The sequence below is a fragment of the Cydia pomonella genome, chromosome 24 (genome assembly GCF_033807575.1).
Source record: "Cydia pomonella isolate Wapato2018A chromosome 24, ilCydPomo1, whole genome shotgun sequence".
In the NCBI taxonomy this organism is placed as follows: domain Eukaryota; kingdom Metazoa; phylum Arthropoda; class Insecta; order Lepidoptera; family Tortricidae; genus Cydia; species Cydia pomonella.
In genome coordinates, this window is record NC_084726.1 from 3,687,607 (window position 1) to 3,708,741 (window position 21,135).

The following is a 21,135-nucleotide window of genomic DNA, read 5'->3' on the forward strand; positions in this document are numbered from 1 at the left end:
GCTACTTGGTTTGTATGAATAAGTGACATAATTAAAGAAAAAAGCTAGAACTCCCTTGGGATTTATAGCTTTTTTTCACAATCCATTACTCCCGCGGGAACAAAATAGACCTTTCAGCACACTTGCATGAAATAAGATCTTTTTCGAGCAAGTGTGATGAAAAATAAGTTATTTCACACCATATACTAAATAAAGCATCAGATAAATATTAGAAAAACCTAGACGGCAGTTATTTCAGACACAATTTCAAATTAACTTGATCTTGACTTGTTAGTGACTAATCGTTTTGACAGTTCAAACTGATTTGACTACTCAGTCAACTACCCTATTCTCTTATTTAATGTTGGCTTGTAACTCCTCTGGAGTTGCAGGCGTACGTAGGCTACGGAGACTGCTTACCATCAGGCGGGCCGTATGCTTGTTTGCCACCGACGTAGTATAAAAAAAAAACAGTTTCCAGCTCTCGGAAATTATCACGAATTATTTAAAAAACAAATGCTATTCAAATCAAATCTAAAAAATCTCTTTAGAGTACTTCGTCTTCAGCCAAAAAAACATCCCAAGCCGGACAAACGAACGGAATACCTAAAGGTACCATAATAGTCCACAGAAGTATTATATTATGTGATGTGCATGATTTTTTTTATACTACGTCGGTGGCAAACAAGCATACGGCCCGCCTGATAGTAAGCAGCCTCCGTAGCTTATGTACGCCTGCAACTCCAGAGGAGTTATATGCGCGTTGCCGACCCTAAACCACCTCGTTGAGCTCTGACAACCTTACCGGCAGGAACACAACACTATGAGTAGGGTCTAGTGTTATTTGGCTGCGGTTTTCTGTAAGGTGGAGGTACTTCCCCAGTTGGGCTCAGCTCTAGATCTCGAATGACATCCGCATATGAACAAAGTATTTATCGCACCCGAGGCGTGCTCCGTGACTCGGAAAAAGGCTTACCTCAAATGTTTGTTCAACGTCGCACACCATATTCCTAATGCTCAGCTAAGCAGACCAGTGAAATTCTTACTATCTATAACTGGGTCTAAAGTCTTTTCGTTGTCTTGTTTCTTTCGCCAAAACGGCAGTTTCAACTATGTGTCGGCGTCTCTGGTATGATAGAAAATGGTACTGTTTTAATGTACTTTAACCTTTTAACCCGGCGGTTAACTACGGCTACCTTTTAACCGCCGTGGTCTGATATATAAGGCGTACAATATCCAGCTCATTTCACTGTAGTCTGATAAATAAGATAAAAAATTCTAAGCGGTCAAAAGGTTAGAATACTCTGATAAATAAGAATCAAAAATTTTTTGATCTAACTAAGCCTGATTTTAGAATGCACTTAGGTATAAAAGTTGTTACTTGTACTAAGTCATATATTGGTAAACATACAACACATAATAAAACAAAATGGTAAAAACTAATCTAAATTAAAATATATCTAAATAAGGTCCCCGCGGCATTGTGCCAAAGATGCTGGCAGCATTCCCTCGCTGAATGGCAATACTTATGCGCTGCGAGAGAAAGCTGCCAGCTCTCTGGTCACCGGTAGAATCTATGAGCCTTTTACTCATTTCCTTAAATAGTAACTTGGCGCTTGGAGCCCACCACGGCCCTAGTGTCTACTGTGAGTCTTAGTGTGTTACTTGTTGTACTTAAGTTATTTTAACTTCATTCTTGACGACCAGTCTGGCCTAGTGGGTAGTGACCCTGCCTATGAAGCCGATGGTCCCGGGTTCGAATCCCGCTAAGGCATTTATTTTTGTGATATTTATTATTATGTATTTATTCTCACTTCTGAATTGATTTTGAGTCTTTTCTAGAAGAGGCTCAAAATATTTACTTTCATTACCTTCGAACGAGGGTTTCTTTAAGTACTTATTACAGATACAAAAATACTTGAAAAATTAAATAGGTTGACTTCAAAGTGTGCAAATTTTCGTGATTTTAAATTAGTTATTTTAAATTAGATTCAAGTATCAAGTTCTTATTAACCTTTTAACCGCTTAGAATGTTTCACGTCAAGTTTTGTCATCAGACTGCGGTGAAATGAGCTGGATATTGTATGTCTTCTATTATACTACGTCGGTGGCAAACAAGCATACGGCCCGCCTGATCGTAAGCAGTCTCCGTAGACTACGGACGGTACGGCGGTTAAAAGGTTAAATCTCTACTTATACTGGTTTCCGGGGATTTTAACTATCTACCTACATGATCGGAATAACATTCATGGACGAAAACAACTTGGTCCCGGTGACAAAGTTCTATCTCAATGCAGTATATAAACCATATAGGACGTTGTGAAACTAAAGTATAAAGTCAAACTTGCTAAAACTACGTTTAGCGTAAACAACTCGATTTAGCACGTTTTAAGATTTATATTAAAACTAGTAAGTAGTGAAGCTTTTGATTTATTATTAAAAAATGAAGTAGAGTCAGACCAAGCTAAGTTGGCAGCGATTTTGATAACTCAGACGGTGCAAGTGTTAAATGTCATGATCTCATAGAAATTTGACGTTTAGAACTCTGCATGTTGTTGGTAGTTTGCCTATTATTATAAATACTTGTAAATATGTAAGAATGTGTTATATACGGCTGTAAAAACGAAGGTTTTAACGATGACTAACAGAATTTTACTGATTTTCTAGTCTTGCCAACAGAATTTTCAATTATAAGATTTTTTGGATTCCGATTCGGATATTTTCATTCTCGTGGGATTTCTGGATTGAAAGGAAGGAAAACCCTTTAGACGCATAAAACCGCAAACGCGAATTACCAACTCTACGCAAAAAAACACTTAAGCGAAACACCAACTACGCAAAACACCAACTACGCATAACGCCAACATGAAATTACGCAAAACACAAATCACGCTAAATACCATGTATGCGGAATACCACCTATCACAGTACGCGAAATGCCAACTAACACGATACGCGAAATACCAACTAGATGCATGTCCGCCTTGCCGTCTGTAGACTACAGTTTCAAAATAAGTCGGCCGTTTTGGAAACCATAGGTTCGAAATCTTATGTATTAAAACTATTTATAGTTATAGCTTTGACATTCAAAGTCACATGAAATAAGAACTTCACTTCGACGTCAGATAGCTTGTGGGTTGTGCGTTGGTATTTCGCGTTTGTGGTATTGTAAGTGTTTGGTATATTGCGTAATAAATAAAATCGCCAAACACCACAACACGTCAGGTTGGTATTTCGCGTTTGTGGTATTATGCGTAGTTGGCGTTTTGCGTAATATTTTTTAGAAGTCCGCAAAATACCAAAAAACCTGGGATTGGTATTTCGCGTTTGTGGTTTTATGCGTCTAAAGGAATCACTTTCAGATGTAGAGCAGAGTCCAACTGGGGAAGTACCTCGACCTTACAGAAAACAGCAGACAAAAAACACTAGACTCCACTTATAGTGTTATGTTCCTGCCGGTGAATAAGGTTGCCAGAGCTCATCGAGGGTGCGGAGTGTTAAGGTCGGCAACGCGAATGTAACTCCTATGGAGTTGCAGGCGTCCATAGGCTACGGAGACTGCTTACCATCAGGCGGGCCGTATGCTTGTTTGCCACCGACGTAGTATAAATAAAATGGCAAAATATCACATAGTCCATAGATTTTTTAAGTTTGATGCCCGTGCCTGGGGGCCTATCCAAGATGACAACGGTGATAGAAAACGCCAATTGAAACATAAATATGTATTCACGTGACTTTTCGTACAGTTGCCATCAGATATATCGGAGCGCCCAAAATGCTCACAAATATCTGAACACGCACTCTAGCGCCTTTGACAATAGAGGCGTGTTCAGATCAGATATTAGTGAGCATCTAGTCGCTCCGATATAAAAAAAAAAAAAACAAAATTTGGCGTTTGTCGATGTTCGAATGTTATATTGCCTAGGCACCCTGAACACTTTAAGGGATATAGGGTCAAGGAGGGAACAGTGGCTCGGTAGAAAGAAGTCGGGTACGGTGCAGTACAGTTGCTTACTTAACCTAATTTCAACACGAGAGAGGCGATATTTGGGCGACTGAGCCACTGTTGGAACTCAGCCACTGTTTCCGCCTTTACCCTACTCCTGCAGAATATTGAGTAATTTAGCTCTAGATTAGTCCAAAAAACTGAATCACAATGAATCGTAAAAATCTTACAAATACGTGATGTACCGTTGTGTAGCGTGGGTCGAAGTGTTGATCGTAAACATTTTAAATCCCTCTGCTTTGTCACGTCTTACGGCCCAATTCGAACAATGCTTATAAGATGTGACAGCGATACGGTACCGATCTGTCACTTTCGAAACTGACTCTTCAACCAAAAACGTCACTTTTGAGTCACATCGGTATCGTATCCCTGTGACATCTTATAAGAATTGTTCGAATTGGGCCGTTAGTCATAGAGCGTAGGTTACGCGTAGGATACGTTGTCGTAATGTTAGCGTGGTTGTAACATTTTTTTATGTGTTTAGTTCGCCAACACTTGTTACACCATAATGGGCTATTTTACTCACGTGTTCGTGTAAAATCAGTATTTTGAGTGAGTGACTCAACGGAATTATGACGCTTTTATTTTTAAATAGCTTTATTAGGACTTACGCCTTTTTACTTCCGTATCATCATACAATTTTACACGATAGTGTATTTTTGACACGACCACATATTCCACCTGAAGTAGTAGTTAGTATAGCCCCTAGTTAATTAACTTAAGTACCTATGATTTATTGAAAAATACGACATTTGTTTTCCCTTCAAAAATAATTATGATGCTTTTATTTTTAAATAGCTTTATTAAGACTTATGCCTTTTTACTTCCGTATCATCACACAATTTTACATGAGAGTGTATTTTTGACACGACCACATATTCCACCTGAAGTAGTAGTTAGTATAGCCCCTAGTTAATTAACTTAAGTACCTATGATTTATTGAAAAATACGACATTTGTTTTCCCTTCAAAAATAATTATGATGCTTTTATTTTTAAATAGCTTTATTAAGACTTATGCCTTTTTACTTCCGTATCATCACACAATTTTACATGAGAGTGTATTTTTGACACGACCACATATTCCACCTGAAGTAGTAGTTAGTATAGCCCCTAGTTAATTAACTTAAGTACCTATGATTTATTGAAAAATACGACATTTGTTTTCCCTTCAAAAATAATTATGATGCTTTTATTTTTAAATAGCTTTATTAAGACTTATGCCTTTTTACTTCCGTATCATCACACAATTTTACATGAGAGTGTATTTTTGACACGACCACATATTCCGCCTGAAGTAGTAGTTAGTATAGCCCCTAGTTAATTAACTTAAGTACCTATGATTTATTGAAAAATACGACATTTGTTTTCCCTTCAAAAATAATTATGATGCTTTTATTTTTAAATAGCTTTATTAAGACTTATGCCTTTTTACTTCCGTATCATCACACAATTTTACATGAGAGTGTATTTTTGACACGACCACATATTCCACCTGAAGTAGTAGTTAGTATAGCCCCTAGTTAATTAACTTAAGTACCTATGATTTATTGAAAAATACGACATTTGTTTTCCCTTCAAAAATAATTATGATGCTTTTATTTTTAAATAGCTTTATTAAGACTTATGCCTTTTGACTTCCGTATCATCACACAATTTTACACGAGAGTGTATTTTTGACACGACCACATATTCCACGTGAATGTAGTTAGTATAGCTCCTAATTAATTAAGTATATATGATTTATTGAAAAATACGACATTTGTTTTCCCTTCAAAAATAATTATGATGCTTTTATTTTTAAATAGCTTTATTAAGACTTATGCCTTTTTACTTCCGTATCATCACACAATTTTACACGAGAGTGTATTTTTGACACGACCACATATTCCACCTGAAGTAGTAGTTAGTATAGCCCCTAGTTAATTAACTTAAGTACATATGATTTATTGAAAAATACGACATTTGTTTTCCTTTCAAAAATAATTCAGCACGCAAATGTATCATCACTATTTTGCGCACACTGGCGATTTGCGAGCGATTTGGAAGCGGCGAACACGTTGCGAGCTCGGGGCGAAGTCGCTGCGCGCTCACCTCGCTTTTTTCAAATCGCCAGTGTGCATGCGCCCTAAATGACGAGAATTTTAGATCTAAGAAAAACATGTCATTAGATGCATTTTTGATCTACCTATAGACTGGATCTTTTTTTTAATACTACGTCTGCGGCAAACAAGCATACGGCCCGCCTGATGGTAAGCAGTTTCCGTAGCCTATGTACGCCTGCAACTCGTTGAGCTCTATTGAGAATGAAGGTTAACTATGCTCATTTAATTAAGGCTAACTTAAAAAAGTATTTCATAGTCGTTCCGTAGCAAATTACACATTCCGTCCGTCAGTTCGTCCATCCGTTGTTAAAAATACACATTTAACACAGGTTTTTAGGTTTTTTAACACGCTTTTATTAGGTCGACCTGTATGTAACTAACTATGTAATGGAATCTAAGGTAACTAATTTAACCATCTTCCTAAGATCGTAGCGTCATGAAAATTGGCAGCTGTATGTAGTTCTGATGACAATACAATAATATGGTTCTGTCGAACATGTGTTTATTCCATTTTCTATCTGTACCTGTAATTAGCTTTGTATTGTTACCTAAATCTGCATAATGTTTTTGTAGCTGTTGGTACTCCTTAAAATAAATAATAATCTTCAAATAAATAATTACTACAATATAACAGAGATGTCTCTATTGTTAACAATACATTAAATTTGGAGATGTATAAAGTCCCCAATGTCAGAGTACTAATACTAATAAGATTTGGAGGTAAAAAGTCTCTCCAAGCGTCAAAATGAAATTATATAAAATTAAATTGAAATCGTAGTGTCTCGCGCTTACTTTCATAGATTTAAAGCTAGCACTGTAGATATTGTTAGGAAAACTTTATGAGTGCGAAAGAGATAGACAACAAAGAGTGTGACCACTTTAACTTCTTTGTACCTAGTCCAGGGCTCAGCAATTAGTTTCTTCAGCGGTCCAGTACTTGAGTTTATTAAATAAGTAAAAAAATAATATAGATCGGCGGTCGGAATGTGTTGGGGTAAAAGAAATACGTATCTACTAAACTAGAAGCACTTTCTGCTCTAGCAATGGTAAGCAAAATGCCTTGGTAAGCATTGCAGTAGGTAGCGAAGTGCCAAAGTATAAAGTGCTTCTGGTGAATTAGATACTAGTGATTTTCTAAATTACCGGTTTTTGAAGTTATTCCAATGTGGTTACTTGGAAACTTTGTATGTACGAGTATGAATACAAAAGGATGGATTTTTCAAGGAAACTTCTTATACTACAGATAAGTCCCGCGCATGACGCCCCAAGTGTTTTTTTATTCATTTATGTAGGATTGTGATGTCCTCTGTTTTGCAAGTGGGTTCGGTAAAACCAGATTTTTTTATTATTAGAAGATATTCACTTTAAATGTAATTCTATTTATCTGTCTGAAAGGGTTTTTGAAAGGGAAGAATCTTTGAAGTTTTTATGCAAATTTTGTTTTGATAATAAATTGAAGTTAAGGTGTATTTTTGTAGTACTCATTCGGCCTAGGCCAGCTTCGAAGACCATAGGTGACACACTTTATTTTTTTAAATTTTACTGTATGAAATAGGAACAATATTAAGTATTTTCCTTAAACATTTGTTCTATCATCGCACCGCTCGCCGTCGGCAGGGTGTTCATCCTCATAACCCTGGAGCCTAAATGGTCGCGCACTGTGCGGTTTAAGAGGAATTTCCTCCCGCGGCCGCTCTGGCTGTGGAATGAGCTCCCTGCCGAGGTTTTCCCGATGGGACACCTCTGGAGTTACAGGCGTCCATAGGCTACATTGATTGCTTATCATCAGGCGGGCCGTATGCTTGTTTGCCACCGACGTGGTATAAATAAATATTATTTAGGGTTGGCAATTACAAATGGAAAATAATATGTGCCAAATTCCACCTCTGCTGCATGCCACCTCTAGCTGTGTGGCACAGGTGAACTGTTTTGATAGCGTTTTTTATCACATTTTCGCACATTTCCGGCGTTATCTGTGACTGTGTCCCAATTATTTTGTTTTAACTGTTGACGATATATCGGCCTGTTAGCATATATTCATATTCATATTCGTATATTTATAATAATTCATATTACATGTCACTTATTTACAGTAAAATTAAAATTAGCATAATAAATACAATGTTAAATAGAAATAATTATACCTACAGTTACATTAAATATTATAAATAAATAAATATAAATATAAATATTATAGGACATTATTACACAAATTGACTAAATCCCGCAATAAGCTCTATAAGGCTTGTGTTGAGGGTACTTCTCAGATCATAGAAAGTACTAGATGGCTGACGGAGGCGTGGCGCGTGTCGCCGCGACATGGCCACATCGTGGCCATTCCGGCCCGCCGTAAGACAGTAGCAAATTAGCTGTCATTGAACAATGTGCGCGTCAATTTTATTGAAATGCCGAATTATAGCGTTATTTTGTGTCGAAATAGGAGTGCATCCAAAAACTATAAGGATCATGGAGTTACATACCACATTTTTTTTCACGTATTAGTCAATAAAACCATACATTTTAACAAATAAATCCAGTGACATATGATTTTTCTGAGTCAGACCATGTTGTCATACAAACGCGTGGCAATTTGTCTATGCATCCTACATTGACGCTTTGGCATGGAAAACTATTTGTAGTGTCCCTAGCAACGGCGCAATGCATTAAACCGCTAACGATATTCACAGGGGCATTATTGTTTCTTGGTACGACCGCCAACCGCTCCCTTCATTGACGCCGCGAAGTAGAGTGGTGCTCGTGCATATAATTGATCTTTGAGCGTTATCGATAAAAATGTTTGGATATAGTGTGTATGAAAGTAATTATTTTTCAAGTAAAATTTTACAATTATTTTATATGCACCTAATATTTAATTTGATACTTATTAATTTGGATTAAAAATCGAATAGGTAAGCCAAAAAATAAACTGATTTAATAAAGTACAATTTATTTATAACGGGTCTCTATTGTTTCCCATAAAGTTTTAAGTCATAATGTATTGTTTGTCCGCATTTTCGTTAGTCATAATTTGGTTTTTCTCAGAAACGCGTAACTTTTCAGGATTGCCATAAAACAAACCTAACCTAACCTAACCTATCTATAGGATAATCTAAGGAAATTCCTGAAAAGGTAACGGTTTCAGAGTTATGACTAATGATAATATGACTATCATTACATTATGACTTTCAATAATTATGTCAAACAAAGGGATCCGATTTATAACATTACAGTTTATACCAATAAGTATATTTTATTCAGGTTCTTAGCAACGATTCGAATAACTGCACAAGGTATAATCAAATATATTTATGATTGCAATTTTTTTCAGTTTCCCGAAAAATTCCAATATTAAAGAAAAATGGATAGATGCTACAAGTAGAGGGCCCTAACTGGTTTACGAGCGAGAAAAGTGTTATTTGTTTGGATCATTTTCAAGAAAAATGTTTCCAGTTACACTTCGCCTCATTTATACATATAACGATAGAATATAAATATGTTTAAAATAATAGCATATTGTATACTTAGTCGATCCAGAAGTTCTATCAGAAAGATTTTTACTGATAATTATGACTCTTTCCTTATTATTCGTACATATGAGTTAAAATCTTATTTAATGGTGCATTATACTTACAATATAATTTACTATAACTTGCTTTCGCAGTTCTTCATAACTCTATGTAACATGCTGGAATTGCTTTTAATTGGTGACGAAATATGCTATAATAAAGTAAAACTTTTTTTTAATTAAGCGCTCACGTCTAACGACAATCCCAAAGTAAACAATTTAAACAAACATTACATCAAATAATGACTAAAATTTAAACCAATTTGATTAGTTAAGCATAAACAAGCTTTCGCATCATGGTACATGTTTTTTTTATTTTATTAAAAGCTTTGTATTACATTTTATCAGTAAAAACCTTTGTGAGAGAACTTATGGATCAACTAATATACCTTACAGGTACCTTAAAATTCTTAGCTCGTAAATAAGGTCAAAAATTTAAAGGAATATAAATTAAGTCTATGGCAATTATTACTTAAAACAAAAATGTCAAAACTCTAAGGTCATGTTCAGAACATGTAAAATATCGATAGCTCTATCGAATTGTCCTCACTCTAGTGCCGCCGCTCTAGACTCCTACACCGCGCGGTTTGGCCAATCACAGCGCGTGAGTTGGTTGTCTGGCCACGTTTTGTAATGATGTGGTGGGGGACAGTTGGAGACAGCGAGACTCGTTGAAATTATGCGTCGTTATAAATCTCCTTACTTCTTATATCTATGGGGTACTTAGACAACGATATATATAATATACGAGTATAAATATTTATAAATACTTAAATACATAGAAAACACTCATGACTCAGGAACAAATATCCATGCTCATCACAAGAATAAATGCCCTTACCAGGATTTGAACCCGGGACCATCGGCTTCGTAGGCAGGGTCACTACCCACTAGGCCAAACTGGTCGTCTAGGTAATTACTTACATTAGGTAATTACTTAACTAATAAAATCTGCAAAATTGTAGAAAGTGTGCTCGATAAGCCACAGTTTGAGTCTTGATTTTAAACTGGCTAGTGACGGCGCTTCTGTGACTTGTGGTGGCAGACGGTTGTAAACTGCCGGTCCCATTACATGAGTAATTTTTGCGGATTTTGCCAATTTATGCTTGACGCCCACAAGCTTTCTGGCGTTTCGAAGGTTTCGCCCATGGATATCCGCTCCACTTGAGTATTCGTCAAGGTGACATCGCACGTATGCAGCCACTTGGAAAATCACGAGGGAGGGCAGAGTAAGTATCCGAAGATCTTTAAAGTAAGGCCTTGCGGAGGTGCTTTGACCAACCTGCACAATGGCTCGGACAGCTCTCTTTTGCATGCGAAAGACACGCTCCCATTCGGCAGCGCGGCCCCACAGCTCTGCGCCGTATTGTAGGAGCGTGTGTGTACAGTGGCGAAATAGCATGACCGTACTAAATTTTTGGGCACCGCACTCTCGCTAGACGGCGCAGGGCAAAGCAAGCGCTGGCTAGCTTGTTACAGACTTTGCCTGTGTGCGATTCCCACTGCAGCCCTCTATCAAGTTCAAAACCCAGGAATGTGGTAGTCTGAACCTGACTAACTGGAGCACCATCCACAAACACTCCAAGGTTTCTTGGGGCTCCACCTCCGAGATAGAAATGAAGAAAATGGGTTTTATTGATGTTAAGAACCAGTCCATTGCTCCGGAAGTACTGTGACACCTGGTTTGCGACGTTATTCAGACACTGCTCGAGCTTGTCAATGCCATGTGCACACACGTCCTTTTAGATAACCCTACAGAAGAAATATCTGTTTGCATGAACTTTTAGTTACAGCGGGTCGCGCACTGCCAACGCGCCACGTGAAGCCTGCGAGGCGGCGCAATTAACATGCATTAAAAAAAAAAAAATTTAGATTAGTATAGAAATCATGCAATTAAGTACATACAGTATATGTTCAACACTACGTACCTACTCCTCACAAAAGTTATAGCGCCTCACAAAATTAAGCGAAATTATTTTATTCCCGTATGAACCGTAATTTAAATAAAGATTGGATTTTCCTTGTTATTATAATAATATTCAGGCTGAGCCTTTTGTTATGTGGAGAAGTAATTATGAACTCATATTGTACGTACAACAGTACTTTCATTTCATATAATAATTATGCGGGGTATAAGTTGAATTAGAGTTTTGACCTGATAAAATAAATGTCTGATTGTTCTTATAACAGTTATAACCTTCTACAAGGTGTAACAAAAATGGGAAAAAAGTAGTAGACAATTTTTTTATGCGATTTTTTTTGGATTTTGTATGGAGGGTTGAACGACCTGCCCTGTAGAAAACATATTTTTTTTTCGCGGTAAAAATTATTTCTTCAAAATTCCTCTTAATCAGAACACGATACATGTTAAAACTATAATAGTATTTAGTAGTAAAAAATCTTCCTTGAGAGAATGAATGAAGATCGGAACGTAAAAAGAGCGTACCTGGGTCGCCTAGCAGGAGGACGTCCTATCGGACGCCCTAGGTATCGCTGGAGCGACATGGTGGAGGCGGATCTGCGCGAGCTTCGAGTCGACAATTGGCGAGAGGTCGCACAGGACCGAGAAAAGTGGCGCTGTCTTGTGTCGGAGGCCAAGTCTCATTTTGGGTCGCTGATCCAACGGAGTAAGTAAGTAAAAAATCTTGAAATTGAATCTTTCCTGCAACTTAGATTAAATGTCGCTGTTTGACCCGATAATTGACCGATAGAGAATACCTTGTGTCATTAAGTCCGCCATTTGTACATTTTCTTTATATGTGCAATAAATTTAAATTAGCATACATCAATCCACTTTATCTAAGAGAACTCCGCAAATGTTAGCAAAGCGAGGGGCATATAAGTCAAATTAAAAATAAGTACAGTCAAAAGATATAATTTGTGACCCATTGTGTATCTTGTATCATTTGATATTTACCACTAGTTTTTCGGTAAAGGAAAACATCGTGAGGAAACCTACATACATCTGCGAAGAAATTCAAAGGTGTATGTGAAGTCTCCAATCCGCAGCTAGCGTGGGGACTATAGCCCGAGCCCTTTCGCACATGAGAGGAGGCCTGTGCCCAGCAGTGGGACGTATATAGGCTGAATTATTATTTTATTATTATTTGTACCTTGTCACGGTGACCAAACAACATGAATGTCGCTAGAGACCTCATACTATTGTCACCGTGTCAAGGTACGAAATGGGTCACAAATTGACCCCCTTATTCATAAACGTCTACTAAAGTTACGATGCCTCTAATAATCGTTTGTCCCTTTCCGACGTATTGGTATGATGGAAAGGGACAAACGATTATTAGCGGCTTCGTAACTTTAGTAGACGTTTATGAATAAGGGGGTAAATCTTTTTACTGAGCATATACAGCGTGTGTTTTTGATACGAACACATAATCAAAGGGCAGTTAGTTTAGGCTGTAATTAACACACTTTCGTGATAGGTTTTATAAGAAATATAATAATAATAATTCAGCCTATATACGTCCCACTGCTGGGCACAGGCCTCCTCTCATGTGCGAGAGGGATAAGAAATGGACGACTTTTATTTCAAATAAAATAATTCAGCAAGCAACGCACTACTTTGTTATTTATAACTCAAAACGTCTCATTATTGACGCGACGTCACAACTGTCACAAGTGATTATACAATTTAAAAATTAATTATGTTCTGGTAGTGAAGACTAAACTAAAAAAAACTTTCAGAATTGCTTTATAGTACTAAAACCTACGTCTAGTTCAAGTTTGAGGTTATATCAAAAATACACACTGTATGTGCTAGATTTAGACTCTGATTTTTACATCGATATACAAAAAAAAAGGAAAATATAAATAGTTATTTTTTTAATCTTAAGGTTATTTTATAGTTTTTAAATACCCAAATATGATTATCACGGATAATTTATTTCCCATCACAGTCTATTTTGTATACATCTCATGTTCAGTCACGTCTGAAAACATCGACACGATCGAAGTGCCAAATATATGTATACACGACCTTATGGCCCATATATTACGGTAATGAATACATATTTTTGGCACTTTGTCCGTATCTATATTTTCAGACGTGACCGTACCACAGCACTCAATACCTTTTTACCTCATACTCCAAAGTCCCCCGTCAAAGTATCAACTTGCCAAAGTATCCTAGCGACAGCGGCGATCATTTCGAAACTCATTTTAAACAGTAACAAACTTCCCGCAACTCGCAAGTCGTGATTCTCACAAAAGGTCACATCTCTGTTATATTATCGTTAATGTGAACAATTGTGGACCTTACCCTTTAGACTTAAGTTAGGTACATATTTGTTGTACGAAGTAATTGCTGTTAAAATCTTCAATCAATCAATTGTAAGAGTACACACAATAGTGTTGGTACGATCGAGTCTTTTTTGTGAAAATACTTTAAGACTGATATAGAAACAGTTTAAACCTGAAGTTCTTTAAATTTGTTTGAAACGTTAGTCTTCTGTAGCGACAGATCCTTTAGAAGAATAGTAAATACTACCATGTTTCAAGACTTTCAAGACGACTTGTTTTTGCAAATGATTTCTAATCTAGAACACAAAACAATTGCGATGTTCCCACTTTAATTTTAAACCTCTCTTCTTACGAGTATCAAAAGACTGTATTTTAAGCGAAAAGTTGACGACTGCTTTTCCATACAAATGCAGTCCTCTCCTTCCAGGATATTATACATTATGTAAATATTTATTTCACTACATAGCTGGTGTCCTTACGTGCCCTCAATGTGCGCGGGGGTTCACCTCGAAGATCGGCTATGTCAGCCATCTTCGGGCGCATGAGCGCCGAGCTAACTAGGAGTCGAAGTGGTCGCCATGGTCGAAATCGGCCGGAAAGATCATCAAATATTTATACACGTTGTTTTGCATATTAACCTTAGATCTCTGTCCATTCCTTTTACTTTTTATTCATATTTTGATATTATAAGAACAAATTCCATTATTAAGTTTCTCTTATTTTAATTAAAAAATAGCTGTAGTACTTAGTATATATCGACATGCGTAAAAATATTTTCTATAATGTTAATATCCAGACTATCCAGGGAGAAAAATAAGGACTACATACGTATGGAGAAGCGGTTGTCCCTTTTCGTCTTAAGCACATTCTCTTTCCGTTCTTTACATTCAGTCTCGACCCGACTCGGCTCGACTCTCGACTCGATGTTTACCCCATCACTAATACACACGTGGAGACATACATAAATTTCCTTTCATTCGTGAAGCCTTTCAATTTCGATTTGTGAAAGGATTCAATGGGCGAAAGATAGGAGATCTATCCTCATTAATTTGGCGTCGAAATGCTTGAGAACTTCTCGAGTATTGAGAGTTCCCTATGTGTAGGTGTATATAATACTTATACTATTTTAGTGTGTTAACTGTTTACCTGACCACAGCAAAGCAAAAGGAGGGGTATTGGTACATTTACCTGCAATAATATGTTACACAATGAAGGCCGGAACAATATCTGACACGATCTCATTTGTAGAGTCATACGAGCGTGTAACTTTTTTTCTTTTTTAATATTACGGAATATTATTACACAAATCGACTAATTATAAATTCTCAAATACGTTGAAAACACCCATGACTCAGAAACAAATATCCGTGTTCATCACACAAATATATGCTCTTACCAGGATTTGAATCCGGGACCACCAGCTTCATAGGCAGGGTCACTATCCACTAGGCCAGACCGTTCGTCAAAATCAAATCATCATTAATCATCAAAATTTGCGGCCTCCGAAGAGTAACATATTATTGCAGTTGACTGTACTAGTGCAATTTTGCGCCTTTGGAGTACCTACAGCAAAAGTATAAATAAAAAATGGAAAAACTCTTAGAAGAAAAAGCCCGCCGATTGAGTTAATGTACGAGATTTACAGGCCATTTCCAACAATAGGTATAATGTGAGACTGATCTAACATGGATCTGACACCATTCCAATATGAGATGGTTCCAATCTCCTGCTGAATTGCGCATTATGTCAACCTTTAACCAAAGACGTCACTTTTGACACTGACAGATCAGTATCAGATCACTACGAGATCAGTATCATATTGGAATGAGATTTAATAATAAATAATACTGTAATTGGCCTGTTATCCGTTGATAACGCCTATACCGCCAACACCCATACTAAATTAATTTTGTATTAAGCAAATTATACCACAATAAAGCACATATGAAGCGTATGGATGCTCAAAACCACCAATATAATTAATTTCACAGTAAACCCGGGTACGTCCTTAAACTACGTCCAAAAGAGAGGTATGGGCATTGTGAATTTCATCTTACTTTGTGTGGTAGGGCACAGCCAGTGGATGTCATTCCAGATCTAGAGCAGAGCCCAACTGGGGAAGTACCTCCACCTTACAGAAAACCGCAGCCAAATAACACTAGACCCTACTCATAGTGTTGTGTTCCTGCCGGTAAGTAAGGTTGCCAGAGCTCAACGAGGGGGGTGGCGGGTTTAGGGTCGGCAACGCGCATGTAACTCCTCTGGAGTTGCAGGCGTACATAGGCTACGGAGACTGCTTACCATCAGGCGGGCCGTATGCTTGTTTGCCACCGACGTAGTATAAAAAAAAACCACTTGACACTTTCGATGGGGTTTTAATTAAGTCCGGCTGACGTTGTTTTATTGCTTCTCCGACACGGATGCAACTGGGTCATGCAGAAATGGAAAAAGTCTATTGTAAGCACCTTATTTTGAACACCTCATCCGCGTAGCCGGGCATTTTTAGTAAAAAGTGTACTAAGGTCTGTACCGAAAAAAAAACTGTAACTTTCAAACGGCTGTGTTTTTGTTTCTAAGCAAGATGACTACGGCTTTCCTACCGCGATATAGTCTTATTATTGTATTGTATATTCCAATAATATTTCTCGTTTTACGCTGTGCGACGTTATACCGGTATAAATAAAAGAGATCAACGAGGGTGCGGAGTGTTAGGGTCGGCAACGCGCATGTAGGCGTACATAGGCTACGGAGACTGCTTACCATCAGGCGGGCTGTATGATTGTTTGCCACCGACGCATATAAAAAAAAAACACTGAAAATTAGTATTTTCCAAATAGCAAGAAAATTTGCAACATCCTACTTGCTTGACTTCGAAACACTTACCTCGAAGTATCCTGCATTTCATAAGAAATAACCAATGTTGTCTCTTGAATAGAGGCCTCGAAACGGCAGACCTCTTAGGAACAAGTGACCCTACCCCGTCAGAAAGATTGCTAATAGAATTTGCAAAATCCAAGCATGCCTATTATAGAAATCGTTAAACCTGGGATACATATGCAGCTAAAGTGCAACGAATTACGACGAAAGTCAGTTTAATACTTTGTACGAAGGTTAGAATAGCTAAAGCAATCGAAAATTTGCGTTATTTAATTCTAGGCTATGTTGAAAATCATCATGTCGGAATACCCAACTGGCGTGAAGTGGCGCAGGATAGGGCAGAGTGGCGCTCTCTTGTGTCAGAGGCCAAGATCCTGTTTGGGTCACTGAGCCAGTGAAGAGAGAGAGAGAGATGTTGAAAATCATACAATTTCCGTCGTACATACAAAAAATCGCAATTTATAATTGACGAAGAGCAGAGTAGGAGCACCAAACGTCCTGCAGTGCCGTTCTCTCGACTATTATGGGCTCAAATCAAGAGTGTTTTAAAAGGGGAGGATAAATCAGGCAAAAAGTTTTAACAACTCCAGCAGGACTTGATCGGCTGATGCAGGCAAATGTGAAAAACAGGTCCGCAAAAACCTGCCACTGAATGCACTAGGACGAAGCTGCCTATCACTTCTACAGAAAAAATAATAATTAAAAAACTGATCATTATTTAAATTATAAATAAGTAGCTTTTGTAGTTATTCAAATAAACAGTTTATTTTCAAAAGCATTTTCATTTGAAGTTTATACAGTTTTTTTTGGTTATTTAAAAACCATCATCTTTTCAATTATTTGTACTTAAAATCACGAGGTCTATCGAATGAAAAAGGAAAAAAAAATTGGAAAACAATTGTCAGTTTTGCATTTTCATTTTTATATACATTTTCCAAACGTCCTGCAGTGCCGTTCTCTCGACTATTATGGGCTCAAATCAAGAGTGTTTTAAAAGGGGAGGATAAATCAGGCAAAAAGTTTTAACAACTCCAGCAGGACTTGATCGGCTGATGCAGGCAAATGTGAAAAACAGGTCCGCAAAAACCTGCCACTGAATGCACTAGGACGAAGCTGCCTATCACTCCTACAGAAAAAAATAATAAATAATAAACTGATTTATTGTAGTTATTCTAATAAACAGTTTATTATCAAAAGCATTTTCATTTGAAGTTTATACAGTTTTTTTTGGTCATTTAAAAACCATCATCTTTTGAATCATTTATACTTAGAATCACGAGGTCTATCGAATTAAAAAGGAAAAAAAATTGGAAAACAACTGTCAGTTTTGCATTTTCATTTTTACATACATTTCGTATGGATCGTCACAAAACGTAAGACCCTAAATTTGTAAGAAAGACTGGGGGCACTCTTTTATTTCAATCAACAATTCTCGTGATTCTTAGTCGAAAATGTCGAAATAACCCAAGAGTTGTCAGTTTTTCGAAAAAAAGGGTACACCTGAAAGGGTTTTCCTGAAAGCCCCCATCCACTCCATAAGCTCCCTTTTGCTTCCAAACCTACAAAATATTAGCAAAATTCAAATCGGGAATTTAAATATTTACTCTGCAAGCTCCAACTTCAAAGTTGGAGAAGTTTGACGTTTGACACAAATGGCACAATGGCGTGTCAATAATGCCGCAAGAAACTTGAAAGTTGATCGCTTTTCGCGACAACATTTACATCGGCACCGTTAATTACGAAAAATCATTACATTAATGCCTGTTTGTGATCTAGTAGGACTATAGGATGGTCGGTTTCTTAACCGATTTCAATTTCATAGAAAGGAGGTTCTGTATTCGGTTATGGCTATTTTTATTTTTGCTATACCTACAGCAGCTGGATAGAACTGTGTATTTATACGATCTCTACATATCGTAGTATTTTCAAGGCTCCTCTTTTGGCAGTCCTATATGAGAAATACAAGCAAAAAAAAAATATCGAATTTGAAATAGAGGTGTATAAACTTTGTAGCGACGTAAATTTACTGCCATCTTTCGACAGATAATTAAAACTTTTAGAACGCCATTTGACTTGACCATTATCAAAGATAAGAAATTTGTTGTAACAAAACAGTTTATCGTAATGTTGGCCATTATTTACGGATTTTGAAGGCATCATAGAGGGTTTATGATATGTTTGTAGATAAACATTTTTATAAACTAGATCTCTCACAGGGTCACAGGTCATACATTCTCCGGGTCTAACCTTTTTTTACGGGTTACTGCAAAAATAATGCGAGTCACATCTTTCCTTTACGTGGATTCCTCCGTATTATGAATAATTTAGCTCGTTCCTCCGACACGAGAGTAGTCTAGAAATAAACTGCCTAACATAGTTATTGATAGCAGGGGTGTGTTTATACATTCCCTCTTTATAGAGAAATCTATAGTTAGGGTTCCGCCAACAAGCAATTTGATAGTTACTACAATGATGAGTGTAAAATACCAAGAATAAGTAAGCGTGACACTAGGTCTGCTAAGATCATAAGATTGACACAACCGTCAGCAAAAAACTATTATGGTCGAAGAACAAAAGAATATTTGATCCCCAAAATTTATAATGAGTGGGTACTCATTATAAATTTTAATTTTTTTTTTTAATTTTTTATTTTTTTAGTAGAAGAGGGTTCTTCTACTTGAAACACCTAAATTAAACATAGGTAGTTTGAAATCAAAATTTAAACAGATTTTACTACACAAATATGAAAACTTAACCTAGTTACCTAATACTTTCTTACTTATTTTCGGTTGTCAACAAAGTGTTTGTGCCGCTAAAATATTATAATAATTCGTCCTTAATGAACAGCTATCATATCTATCTTGTGTTGTGAAATGGCACGTCAAATCTCACTAGATTATAGGTATGTTACTATGCTCATTACTTCTACTTAACGTATTACTCAATTTTTAGTGTACCTATTTAGTTTAAGATTATTTTAGAGCGCACCGCCAACAAACTGTTTCACAGTTTGGCGAAAAATTAGATTAAGATACTTAAAATATTGTATTTTTTTGTTAAATAATAATAAAACAAAAAAAAAACTGTCACTGTCGCACTAATATGGAAGAGTGATAGGGAGACGAAGCGTTTCGTTGTCGTAGCAATCGATAGCGATTGTCACCTTAGCTAGGCCGGTATCTCAGAAAATTTCTCGCGAATCCGATTAGAAATGCGACATGAAGAGTACAGCCGGACATGCATATGTACGAAAGTCAGTTGTGAAAACCGGTAACATATAAATTCGTGGGCCCGGTAGCAGGGGAAAGTCCTAAAGGTGCTGGCTGAACGTTGCTAGGGATGATATACATGAATCTCAATGCTTTAAAGTGGATGCCAAAGACCGTGCGTAGTAGAGGAGAATGAGTTGCAAAGCGGACTCTAGATGACCCGGACGTACAGAGTAGATACTGAATTCTTACTGTGCGGTTTTAGAACTCCGATACAGTAGCAACTGCCGATGCAACTGGATGAACACTAAAAAAAGAGAATTGTTCGATAGTGTATAAAAAAAATAAACTCCCAAGCCCATCTTCAGATAAATCCCAGTACTGCGATGCGATTTAACATGTATCCAATTTTCCCTATCACAGCCAAGGTCCCTAAGTCCCTATAGTCTCATTTACAATTAGCCTTTCGTTTCCGACAAAAGGGAACGTTCGTTGGTTTTCCTTCTGTGTCTTCAATTTTGCTCTCATCATATTTGCCTTTTGGTAAAGGCTTTCCTGTATTTGAAATTTTAAGCGTGTTAGCGAAAAAATACGTGTGGGAATGATTAGACGAGAGTTATAAATATTTTATGGTGGATTGAAGATTGGTACCAAAATTTGTAGAATTCATCATCTTTCTTGACTTTAACTTAAAATAAAGTAAAGGAAGGATTCATGTAGTAAATGAAGAAATAATTTTAGTAATGCAAATATTTGTTACAAATTTAAATGAACTCTGGTCATTTGTACAACCACAACTACTCATTAAAATATTTATTTTTTATTACGAACAACCGTACAAAATGGTTTGCGCTTATAGACCCGATGCCAACAAGTGAAAAATTATCCGTACGGACATTGCAAAATTAATAAAAGCTAATAAAATTAAATTGCCCAACACTAAAAAAAACACCAGCTGAATAAACAAACAAATCTTATCTAACATTGTTCAATAACTCGGTACAGGTAAAAAACGAGCACCATTAAACTCAACGTTGATTGAGAAGAATAATAAATAAGGAGTAACAATTTCCAAGACGGATTACCCCGTAAACCTCATCTCGTTCTCGTTAAAACTTTAGCGAATATCTGGGGACAAT

At 36.9% G+C, this 21,135-nt stretch overlaps 1 protein-coding gene and 1 long non-coding RNA gene across 2 annotated transcripts in view; one reads left to right on the forward strand and one right to left on the reverse strand.

Moving 5' to 3' along the window:
• The window catches only part of LOC133531231 (E3 ubiquitin-protein ligase CBL-B-B), a 177,777-nt gene that overhangs the window by 81,711 nt on the left and 74,931 nt on the right, over positions 1–21,135 (forward strand). The gene's annotated exons all lie outside the window — the stretch shown is intronic.
• Positions 9,047–21,135, reverse strand: part of LOC133531232 (uncharacterized) — a 452,362-nt gene continuing 440,273 nt past the window's right edge. Inside the window, exon 2 of the long non-coding RNA XR_009801507.1 lies at positions 9,047–9,166. This is a non-coding gene — a long non-coding RNA (uncharacterized LOC133531232). The remainder of the gene's footprint in view (positions 9,167–21,135) is intronic.